A 12,034-nucleotide genomic window follows, 5' to 3' on the forward strand; every position below is an offset into this window, starting at 1 on the left:
ACCCTTAGAATGTGGGAAGTGAATGTCCTTCTCCTGAATGCACACTTGAGTGCTGTGATTATCTTTATTTGATCTATAGACCAGTTTGCTTTCTGCAGATGTGCTATATGGACACTGTGGGGCATAGCGAGAATGGAGTTAAAGTCTGGGAGAGGAGCCTCTGGTGCTGCTGAGATTTACTTTTAGTTAGCGGCTGAGCTTTGTATGGTGCCATAAATCAGGTAGCCATAAAAAGAAAAATCGTTACACAATTCAGAAGGAAGTGGAATATGATAAACTCCTGTTTACAGGCTGAGTGACTTCCTTTCAAGCTCTCCTCCTTCTTTAGGAAACAGAAAAATCACCCTAAGCTATTTGATGAATTAATGTCTATTGAATATAGTAAATACATATTCATTCCTGTTGTGATGGAGCATAGACACTTTAACTGGGGACTCCGGGGCTCTTTGTGCTGTGCACTGTCCAAATGCATATTGAAATGGCTGGGCTGGCTCTAAATGGTTTACATTTTAATTACCAGACAGAGAAAGGAAAGGGCTTTCTCCTTCCTGCCTGCTCCTCCAACTGTAGGATATTTGATGCTAGTCTGTAATTCTGGCTAAGGAAGCTTCTGAAAGATGCTTTTCTTGATGGGGAACCACACAATTACAATATGACTGCTCAGTCTGTAAACAGATTTTCGGTAAGAGCAAAGCTGCTAAAACTTGTATATTATTGCTCTGCTGCATTAAAATGCTGGAACCCAACACAGCTTTTAAATCAAGGCCCAAAGCACTATGCTGAAGGTGGGCTGTAATCTTCAATTTGACTGTGTTCTGTCATTCATTATAAGATAAATTGATATAGTCTGTATCAGTGAGATACAGTTTAACTGATGACTGTCAATGGTAATTCATGGTATTATTGCAGCGTTTAGGAACTTGGTTCTTGGGCCCTGAATCCATTCCGCCATGCAGGGGAGCATACACTACATGTGATTGGCCCTGTGTTAGAAAGTTTGTAATGTAGGAGATGAGACAACAGATGGATATGGACAGATGAGCAATGAATTAAGTGGTCAAGATGACAGATTAAAAAATCCTGTAGAAGTACATATAAAGAAACTTGCACTTGAACCCTAGAGTACCTTTTATCCCACTTTCCCAAGTACAGAAAACTGTTAAGCTTTAGCATTTCAGTGAAACAAATAACTTATTTTAAAATCCAGGCACTTGTACAGTTTCTCATGGCCAGCTATCAATAAGCTAGATGATTTAATCCGATTTTTTTACCAGTTTAGTGTTCTCTGTTTAACTACAGCATGAGGAACATGAAGGAATGAGCAGAGTTTTTATTGAGTTTGCTGCTTAGTCTTCAAATTATGAAGTCAGACCTCTGCCTAATACTATGAAAGGATGTGAGAAGTGTTCAGTTTTAATCTATGTACTGTCTACAGAGAATACAGTTTTTCAGTCCCCCCGAACTGCTATGCCTGCCTCTGTAAATTATGTTATTCTGACTAATATAAGCACATCAAATTTTCCTTTATTAATAGTGCCCAGTGTTAGGTGTGATCACAAAATACACGTCTTCATTTGTAGCTTGGATTTTAGAAATCCCCATAGACCAATTGAGGAAGTGTAAAGAGACCAACCCGAAATGTCCTGGGAGAATTTCCAAAAAAAGCAAAGCAGCAAGGCACAGAAATCAAAATAACATCTTTAATTTTCTCTGCCCTAATTTCTTAGAACACAACTACTGTTTCAACTTTCTCGTGAAATCACACTGTTATAATTTTGATATTTTGCAGCTACTGTAGACTGAGAAATATTTCAGGCTCTAGTTAGGGACTCCCCCTGTTCCTGCCTCTTCAGCCCCTGCCCCCCAACTCTTTTTAATACTGAGTGCTGCCTATTCCAACTTACCTAGAGAACAAGTCTCACAACTGAGAAAGGAAATACATTCAGCCAGCTGTAGTCTCCACTCTCCTTACTTTCCTTCCTAATTCTACAGAGGACTGTGGCCTGTGCAGGCTGGATTGGATAGGGCTCAGTGGTTTTCACTCTGTTGCTACCGTAACTTTTTCTCTTGCCAGTTCATGGCCTACTTTGTCTTCAAATCAGTTTATGATGCTGGCCCTGCTTAGAACAAGACACTGTTCCAAAAATTAAGTCTCAAGTGACAATCTGAACTGAAAAAGTATTCTCAAGGGTTTGGGTGGAAAGCTTACATATAAATTTTGGGAGAGGTTTCCTTAATTCTTATCTTAGTGTTTTGGATAAATCTTTTACAGTTAAGAGACTTCTGAGCCATCAAAGTATACCATCACAGATCATGGAAGCATGAGATATCCAAGATAATAAAATTAATAGGTCCTAAAGCTGCTTTCTCGACTGGGTAAAGCATTTTTACTGATGGAAAGGTGGCTTCATGGTGGAATTTTGCTATGTCAGTGTTAGGACTCTGGGGTCCTAGTGAATTTTTTCTGATTACTCAAAACATTAAAAAGGTCGAATTTAAGATCTGACATCAAAACTCACGATAAGCAGGAATTCCTAATGATGCACCCATTAAAATAAGTCATTTTATTGCATTTAGTGGGACTAGTCATGTTAGTTACAGCTTGATGTGCACTTAAGTGATTTACTGAAGACTAGCCAATGTATTCTGTAATCTCGCCTAATGCATCTTTATTATAATGCTGTTGCAGGTGAATATGTGTGGAGAATAGGGAATTACAGATTGCTGTAATTACTATTTAGAAGATCAACCTTACTAAAATAATTCATCAACAACACACTTGATTAATTATTACACTTTATTATTCATACAAAAGTGTTGGGTTTTAACACTTACATTAGCACTGAGCATACAATACTACAGAGCTGATGCTACATAGTTAGGACTGATGATGAAATCCTTGGTGGTTCTTAGTCTCTGAGATCAAGGTTATCACTTCTTCTCTGATTTTCCTTGACTGGGTGATGTTCTTATGCTGTTGCCCACTTCCTCCCTAAAGAGTGTCACAATACTGCTTCTCTTGGTTTTGGCTTTGCTGATCATCCTTCTTGTGCAGTAAGGAGGTTGTTCTGCTTATCTTGTCTGACAGCTTTGGTTACTTGAATGCCTGCTGCATGTACTCACCCACCTGTCTGGTGGTCACATTGATCACATATTTGTATAAAATTTTTGTACATTATGTCCAGTTTTGCCATCACAGTATTAGAAAATCCTCAGATACTGTTGTTAGTCACAGTATTTTAGTATACTGATATTTGGGTCCAAGGCAAGTGACTATTAATTATATCCTGGTTTGTACAGTTACAATTTGTGGGTGTTGAAAGGGCTCTATTTTGCCTACAATGCACACTTAAGCAAAGGTCAAGAACAGTTTCTCTTAAGACAGAAAACTTGCTGTAAATTTTCAATAAATTATATAGCAGATGAGAACCATATGAATAAATTATTATTAGATTCAGTTTATCTCTCTCCTGGAAACATGGAATAAAGAGTATTACAGAATAATTTTTTAAGGTTTGTCCCCTCACTAGTATTGTTCACTTTTCTATGAGAAGACTGTGATGGCTGGCGCAATACATGATGCAAAACTGGAATCTGGGATACAGCCGTGAGACACACTTCAGAAATTCTTTTCAGACTAAACATTCATATGAGCAAGCCCTGCAACCATTTAGACGAAGGTGTTTGAATCTCACACAGTGACAAGCAAATCTAGATGTTGCTCCCATCTCCCTGGGGCACATTTTCCTTCCTTCCACATATTTTTCTGAAGGAGGACTTGACATCTCACTCTCACACCAACACTTACTTCTTTCAGTGACTATCTTCTCCCTCCAGCAACTACAGCTGGCAGCAACTGTTTGTGTAAGGCTACAGCAAACACAAGAGGAGGCTTTTGACTTTTGGAAGAGCTTTCATTGCTCAAGCAGCTGTTCCTAATATTCCCTGGGGAAAAGTCAGAAATCTGGATGGAGGCCAATTGGACCACATGAATTTGGGTGTCTTTCATGGAAAGTTATGGCATTATAATTTCCAAGGGGTTCAGGGAACTTTGAAAGGTAATTTAAGAACAGGCTATTGATTGTCAACAAGTGAACATTAATTTCTAAACTGCCATTTTTTCATCAATTCTACATGCACATCTTTTTTTTTAATTAATTTTCAGACACAACTGCAAAATGTGAAGTTCTGAACAGATTTTTTTCATTAAGCTTTTTCTTCATAATACCACATTTGAATTATAATATTAGATACAGCAATCGGTAGCAGCTCTTCATTCTAATGTTTTTCCATTAGAACACTAAGAGAAGGAGCAGTCCACAAAGGGAATGCAAGTGTCATAAGAATACACCAATATCGTGTAGTAAGAAAAAAAAAAAAAAAGAAGAAAATGCAAACACCCATTCATTATTCTTGTTCACAAGCTACTACAGCACCTTAAAAGCTGCCTCACAATCACCCAAACAATGGTTCAGCTAGTTGATTTTTGATGTGTATGATGGAATTCTTTTCCACTGGCTTGTATGAATTTTCCTCAAATTCTACAAGGCAGGCAAATGACTTCAGGTTGGTTTGGGGTATTTTTTTTGTTTTTTGGGGTTTTTTTGGCTTTTTTGGGGGCGTAAATAATATACTTCCATAAATTAGGACAGTTGTATATGATGGCTATTAGATCTCACACACAATTAGGTTGTGTAGCTAGCATGTTATCTCCAGTGGACACAAGCAAATGTACTGTCTCTGCTGCTGGAAAGCCTCTTGTGCTTGTCAGCAGAAGAGAGATGTTGATACCACACTTATTGCTCTTGTGTCCTCCCTAGACTAGTGCCTTTTTCTCTATTGGTCCTCAGCGTATTGAAGCAGAGATGTTGAAGATGGCTGAATAGGTAATACTAGGTTTTTCAGTACAAATCCTGCATAGTCTCAAACATCTTCTCTTTGAAAATAATGAGTGATTTATCTTGGTTGGCAATTCAAAATGGTTGAAAAGAGACCTTATTAAAGTATGCTTTTGCATGAAAAGAGTGTGTAAGGCAGAGGAACCAACAGCATCAGCAGACCGACTTGTGTTGAATTGCATTATGAATTTTGGGATAAAAGGTGCTTATTATACATGGATTTGTGCAGTGACTTGTACATGTGCCAAGTTGACTCTCTGACCCCTTCCCCCCAAACATGTTTGCCATTACTGGCTTAGAACTGTACTCATGGTTTACCTTGAAGGCTGTCCAGAGTCTTGAGTAGGTTGTTCATGCCTTGTGTGGGACTCTGGGAGACCCTTGGAGCATAAATGCTCCAGAGTACTCACCTTTTGCTTTTAACTGCACCTAGATGTGCCAGGAGCCAGTATTGGTGTGAGAAAGTGCTGGCTTCTGAAAAGAATTATTTTGCTTTAGAAAAGTGCAGAAAGTGTCTATCCTGTGTTTCGAATGTTGTATTTATCAGCACCAATGGAGATCACCTGCCCCTGAATCAAATACAGTGCAATGTGACTTAGGTGAATGTAGCTCAGTGTGAGCTCTATTCATAAGGCATTGCTTCCGGTGGATTATTTTCCTTCTTGACAATGTAGTTGCTAATATTTCAAGTTCTTTGATTAATGAACCATACCTATAAACATTATATCTGCTATCTGTAATTTATTTCAATTTTTCTCTACCAATGTAAAGTTCACATATCAATATCACTATGTACCCCAAAGTGTGCCTTTAATTCCCTAATGTGCCCTAAGCATCTCTGTAAAACCTTAAAGGAGAGTATATCCGTAACAGTTAATTAACTTAATATTGTATCTATTTTCTCTTCAGCCTCCTTAGTACCTTCTCTTAAACTAGAAAGAAAACTGTGTGGCATTTCCAGGAAGCTAATAACAATTTATGTTAAAATAATGCTTATCATGTAAAGTTTACACTAAGTAACAACTGTAGTTTCTCTAAACCAATGCATAAAGAATAATTTATTTTTCTATATTAATTTATGAGATTGATGAGCTTTATGAATGGAAGAAAAATGTTGTTCTCATTAGCTTTGTTTGTTTTTAGCCGTATCCACTAAAGCCTTTGGCTTATTTTTCAAAGAGATTTGACGATATACCCCCATGAGATTCGAGCTTGGTTAATTACGTTTTGAAATAATCCAGACACATGCACTGTTTTCTTATTGTTCATTTTTATTGTGATATTCCAGTATCAGAAAAAGAGCATAGATTGTTTTTGCCCCATTTTCTTCCCTGCAGACATATGCACATCTGGACTGTTTAAAAAAATCTGTTACAATTTGAAGCTAAGAGATTGTGACTGATGTTGGTACTGGAAATCTTTGTAGTGGTTTTTGGCCTGCAGTTTATTAAACAATCTTATGATATTTGTACCCAGTGATACGTAGCAAAATCATTGTTATGGATCATCATGCTTACCTTTGGCTTCTGTTTCCTGGAGATTTTTTTTTTCTAAATTAGAAGATTGAAATGACACAGTTGATACTCCATGGTTTGGAACCGTTGTTCAGTAAAATGCAATTTGCAAAGTAAGCTAGAACCACAATAAAGGGATTTTCTGGGTCCATTTTTTTCGGAGAATTCTGAAAGGAGTGGTACATTTGGAGTGCAGTTCTGTAAGCTGTGAATGCCACTCTTTGAATTGTTGGAGTCTTCAGAATTCCTTGGTAGCCTCTGGGTTCACACTATGTTTTATAGTTCCAAGAATTTGGTCCTGGATGGCTGACTGTTTCAGAATGGGACTCTTAGTCAGTCTCTTCTCTTTCCACCCTTCTTTGGCCATGTATCCAGAACGCTGGTTTCTATAAGAACTTTGTTCTCATTAATGTGTAGGGCTGCCATTTTGCTTTCTTTTTCACCAAGGCATTAATAAAGACTGACAGCAAGTGTATGATTTATTATTGTGACTGAGACAAGAATATAGGCCTTGTCTTTGCATTCTCCTGGGAGAAAGAAAAATACCATGAGCACTTCTGAAATGTCTGAGGGGCAGAGACAGGAGTATACTGAGAAGTGACTCTCAGCTGATCCAAAGAAAATACCTGCAGCTGTATGTGAAATAATTGCAGATAGAAAAGGTTACAGTCTTGCTCAAGTACTGCTCTCTCCTTGCTCTACGGCCATAATGATTTCAGCATATTTGTGTTGGTCTTTGAAATGATTTGTTTTGGTAGCACTAATGTCAGGTAGTTTCCCCACATCCCACCCTCCCAGGTTTTGTGAGGCACAGTTGTGTTTTAAAATCAAAGCTAGACATGCAAAGCTATCACCAAGGATACCAGGATTATATATTTAACTCACAACAGGCGGTTTTAAATGTCATTCATACTGAACTGTGTAGTATTATTTAGCTATATAGATTTATATGCTTGTGAAAGCAAATCAATGAAGAATTATCTTTGACCTAAATGACAGCCATCTGCATTTTCCTTTTTTACCAGTAAGTTCTCCATTGGCTTCTTTCTGGTATTGCATTGAAGATCGTGCCTAGCAGTTAATGGCATCAGAATATTTTAAACTTTTTTTCTCATTTTATCCTGATAATGTCTATGATTTTGGTAATAGCATCCTGCTTTTCAAATGTGGCTGTCAGTGTATTTCAGTGCCAAATATTAGATGTCTCTATTTTATACGTTAAATCCTGTGCAGATTCCTCACATGGCAGATAAGCATTTTCAATAAAAGACAAGAATATGCTTCTTTTTCAAGGCAGTTTTTGTCCTGAGGACCTATATTGTAAAGCTAGCATACCGTTAAAGGCACACAGTTAGGTCATTCAGCAAGACTTCAGCACTTTCAAGCCACTTTTATGTTAAAACACAACAGAAGTGAATCCATACTTTAAACAAAATGGGCTGCACTATTTATTGCATAACTAGATATTAAGCCACACAATCTCTTTCTGATTAAATTTCAATTAAATAATGCAGCTTCACAAAATACTTGCAACCACAATCAAAGTTGACTGACTTTTGCTTTGGTTTGGGTTTTTTTTTAATGCAGGCACAAAATTCAAAAGTATGTTTCTTGGAATGTGAAAAGTCTTTTAAGTAATCCATAAGTAATTCATGATTCTGCACCAAACTCCAGCAAAAAGAAACTCTTAAATATGGGAACGTTTTGGTATTATGAATTTGACCAACTATTCAGAGAAGCTCCAGTAAAGTCATAAAAAAAAAAAAAAATCAGTCTCGCAGTAGATGTTAAGGTTCTGTTTGACCTGTTTCTGCAGCTGAGACCGCTGGTTTTTAAATCAGTCACTTAAATTCAGAAAAGTGTAAACCAGTGAGTGAATAGAATCTACCTTCTATTTAATGTTAAATAATTTTAAAAGAAATCTGTTATTATTTATAGGAAAAAGACATAGTTATGAAAGTGTGGTATGCAGGTTTAGGCACAAATAGTAAAGGCAAAGGTTGAGCAAGTACTTAAAAAGACATCTCTATTATGTATAGAGTTTTTACTAGATTTACAGTTCCAGTTTTAGGTTTATTTAAATCCATATCTTTATGTGCAAGCCATGGCTTCCTCCTATCAAAGTATATGACTTATAGTAAGTGTTTGTATGAATAGCAGCAAAGTAAAACTTTCACAAGTTGTAGTTTTAATAATCGTATGCGTACAAAGTTGCAATAGCTTGAAATACATTCCTTTACATGCCATAGTGCTGTTCTGAAGGGGAAATGCTTCTTTAAAATCAACTATATCTGATCAAACCCACCCAGTCTAACCCTTGTGAAGATGCTGTAGAGCTATCTCCTAAAAGGATGTATTTAATTAAAGAGATGCCCTGCTAGGCAAAATGATCTCCTAACCCAGCAGGATCAGAACAATGAGTGACAGGAAAGAAGCAACTCTATTTTGATGTGAGGGATTCCTACACAGAGGAAGGAAAAATCTCATCAGGAGACCTTCCATCTGCTTCAGGATGTACTGAAATTGAAAGGATTACATGTTCCAAGGACACAATTGTACATACTTTTAACTGTGCTGTGTGAAGTGATTTCTCCATGTTCCTAGGCTGACAATAGTTAGCCAAATTGATTAGCCAAAGAGATTACTAGATATCACCTTTTGATTTAATATCCTAATCATCATCCTGTACTGAATTCTGGTCTAAGTCTCCTATACTGTCCTTGCTGCTGCTGTTCCATTTTGTACATCAGTAACTAATCACTGAGTGTGAATGACAATGTCTTAGGACTACCATGGTGGTGCTAATACTCGGTTGGAAATAAGACATTGTGGCCTACTCCCTTGCTTCCCTGTGTTATTTGTGAAAATAACATTGTTTCATTGCTTACTAGTGATTCAGAATGAAGTAGTTCTAACAGGATTAAAACCTTTCCCTCTGACTTTGTGGATATGTTTTATTCAACCCCGGCTAAGTTTTTCAATATATAGTGGATAGATTTATTGATGTAATTTTCTTTGTGGGTTGCCTACAAAACAGCTAAAATTCATATAGAACAACTTACCAGTAGAACCAGAGCAACTATAAATGAGGTCAGGGAGAACATTATTTTTTGTAAATAAGAACTATCTGTTTAATCTACTAGGCACAAGCATTTTCTATTTTCAAAGTTAATTTCCTTTTCTATTATATACTTCATGCTGGAAATACTGTAAACACCTTGTAATTAAAAACAACCTGATTTGCCATGGAGACCAAAAAAATAGAAGTGCTTTCCATATACCAAGTAAGGAATAAACCAGACTGAGAATGTCAAAGTACCATTTCTGGAAATTTTATATAGTTACATGTAATTTTAAGTGTCAGACTTGACTTTATTCTTTCAAAGTAACCTAGAAAAGAATGAATATCATTATAAGCTGTGTGATTGGCTTTTGTTTATCTGTGGGATGATTTGCAATTTGACAACTGTTTTCTTTCCTATTATTTTAGGCAGAATGCAGAAATTAAGCTTAGGATCATTAGAAAGATTGAAGGAAGCTGGTTTTTTCAGCCTAGAGAAGAGAATGCTCGGGGGAATCTAGTCGCAGTTTTCCAATACTGGAAGGTATTTATACACAAGATGGAGGTTCTCTTGTCACTCTCCATCATGAGAACATGATGACATTGGAACAGGTTACCCAGAGAACTGGTGGACTGTTTCTCACAGGAAATATTTAAGACCTAGCTGCACAGAGCCCTGGATAACCTCAATTTTCAACAGATGGTTGAAACCAGATGATTTCCAGACATCACTCCTACTCTAGGTTTTTCCGTGATTCTGTGCTCAGGAGAGTAGCTGTTACAGTGTAGAGCCTACTCCATGGCTAACCAGATGGGATTGACAAGTCCGCTACGTGCTAAAGTGATCAAGTCTCTGAGGTCATCCTTCACATCTTTTTCCTTCAAACAGTGTCTGTGGGGTGCCTTTGCTGTCTGCAGGTTCGTGCATTTTGACGTTACTGATGTTATCCCCAGTACCTCTTCCTGGGCCTGACCCTATGGCTACCACTTCATTGTCATGCAGCCTTAGTGGATTTATGGAAACTTTGTCAGAGTTGACCAAAAGGGCTCATGATGTCTTTTTCTTCTATAACTCTAGTGGACTGAGTGGGAACACGGGGACCTTTTTTCAAAGAAACACCAGGGTTGCTTGCAATGTTTAGATGTCTGACTGCTTTGCATGAGAGGCAGCATACCCCTTCCACTGGCGAGTCGGATTTTACAAACTTAAACCTCCTAAACCTATGACTGTATGTTTATTATTTCTTATGTCCTTGCTGAGATTTATGAGCTTCCTTAGAGATAAAAAAATCCCTCCAGTTAATTTCATAAAAATGAGGCATCCAAAAATAATCAGCATAAAAAAAATTTCACTCCTTTTTTTTTTATAAGATTAAATGTTTTACTGTGTTTTGCATACAAACCTCAGAGACTCTATCTTCAAGGCAATGGTGAGGAACATATGAAATTTTACTCTTTTTGAAAATCTCAGTTATTTCTTCTCAAATTATTCTGCTAATAGTCATACCACATGGACAAATATTTCCAATTCAGAAGATATTTAATAGGCAACTGCAGTCAAACTGCTGCAAAAGGTGCTTACAAACTGAACTGTAGATTATCACTGGAATTGCTGCAAAGGACAGTTGTGTTTAAAATTTTTAATGTTAAAAACTTAATGTGGCACTTTTTCAGTCGAAATTTAGGTACCAAAAGTAGAAAAGAATACTGAAGAAATATTATCATTTATTTTATCCTAAGGAAATTGTGACTGGGGGCTAATACTGAGAAGTAAACATTCTGAGGCTCTTATTCAGCTTGTTCAGTCAGATTGAGGCTCACCTTATCTAGGAAAGGATTTTGCAGCCTTATATTAAGGAAAATGCTAGGCCTACATCCAATGAGCATCACTCAAATCTCTTGGTATAGCCATCCAGTTTGTATTCTAGGGGAACTATTTTATAAAGAAATTGCGTGCTTGTAGACCTTGTGATCTGAAAGCCAGGCAGTACAGTGGTACAAATACACCTGCATATTTTACATGGGAAATCTATGCATGCTCGGATGTGGCGTATAGTAAATGTGAAAAAGTTGTGACTTGAAGAAATAAAAATATATTTTCCTCTGTGTGTAGTTTAAGTGGTCAGCTGTGACATGGAAAACTTGAAAACTGAACATTTATGAGATTTTTATCTTTCATTGATGTCTAAATATTTGAGTAAAATAGCTTATTTTGGTGTAAGACGATCAATGATATACACAGTAAGAGAAGAATAATAGAGGCATCTAAATGCTGGAATAGTTATTGCATTTATTGATTCCATTTTTCCAAGTGAGAGCAATTGAAGGGCATTATGAATTATGGAGGCTGACTGCATTCAGGAGAGCACCTTTATATTATTTTAAAACATGGCACAGAACTTAAACATACCTAGGAAAGGCAGACAGCTGAACTCCTTATGAACATGGAATATAGGAGACTTACACATGATCAGAAAAAGTTCTTGTATTACTAGCATTTATTAGGACATGCTGTTCCATAAAGAATGTATTTTCTACACATCTGCACAGGAGCCTTATTT

This window comes from Balearica regulorum, chromosome 6 (assembly GCF_011004875.1).
Source record: "Balearica regulorum gibbericeps isolate bBalReg1 chromosome 6, bBalReg1.pri, whole genome shotgun sequence".
Taxonomy (NCBI): Eukaryota; Metazoa; Chordata; class Aves; order Gruiformes; family Gruidae; genus Balearica; species Balearica regulorum.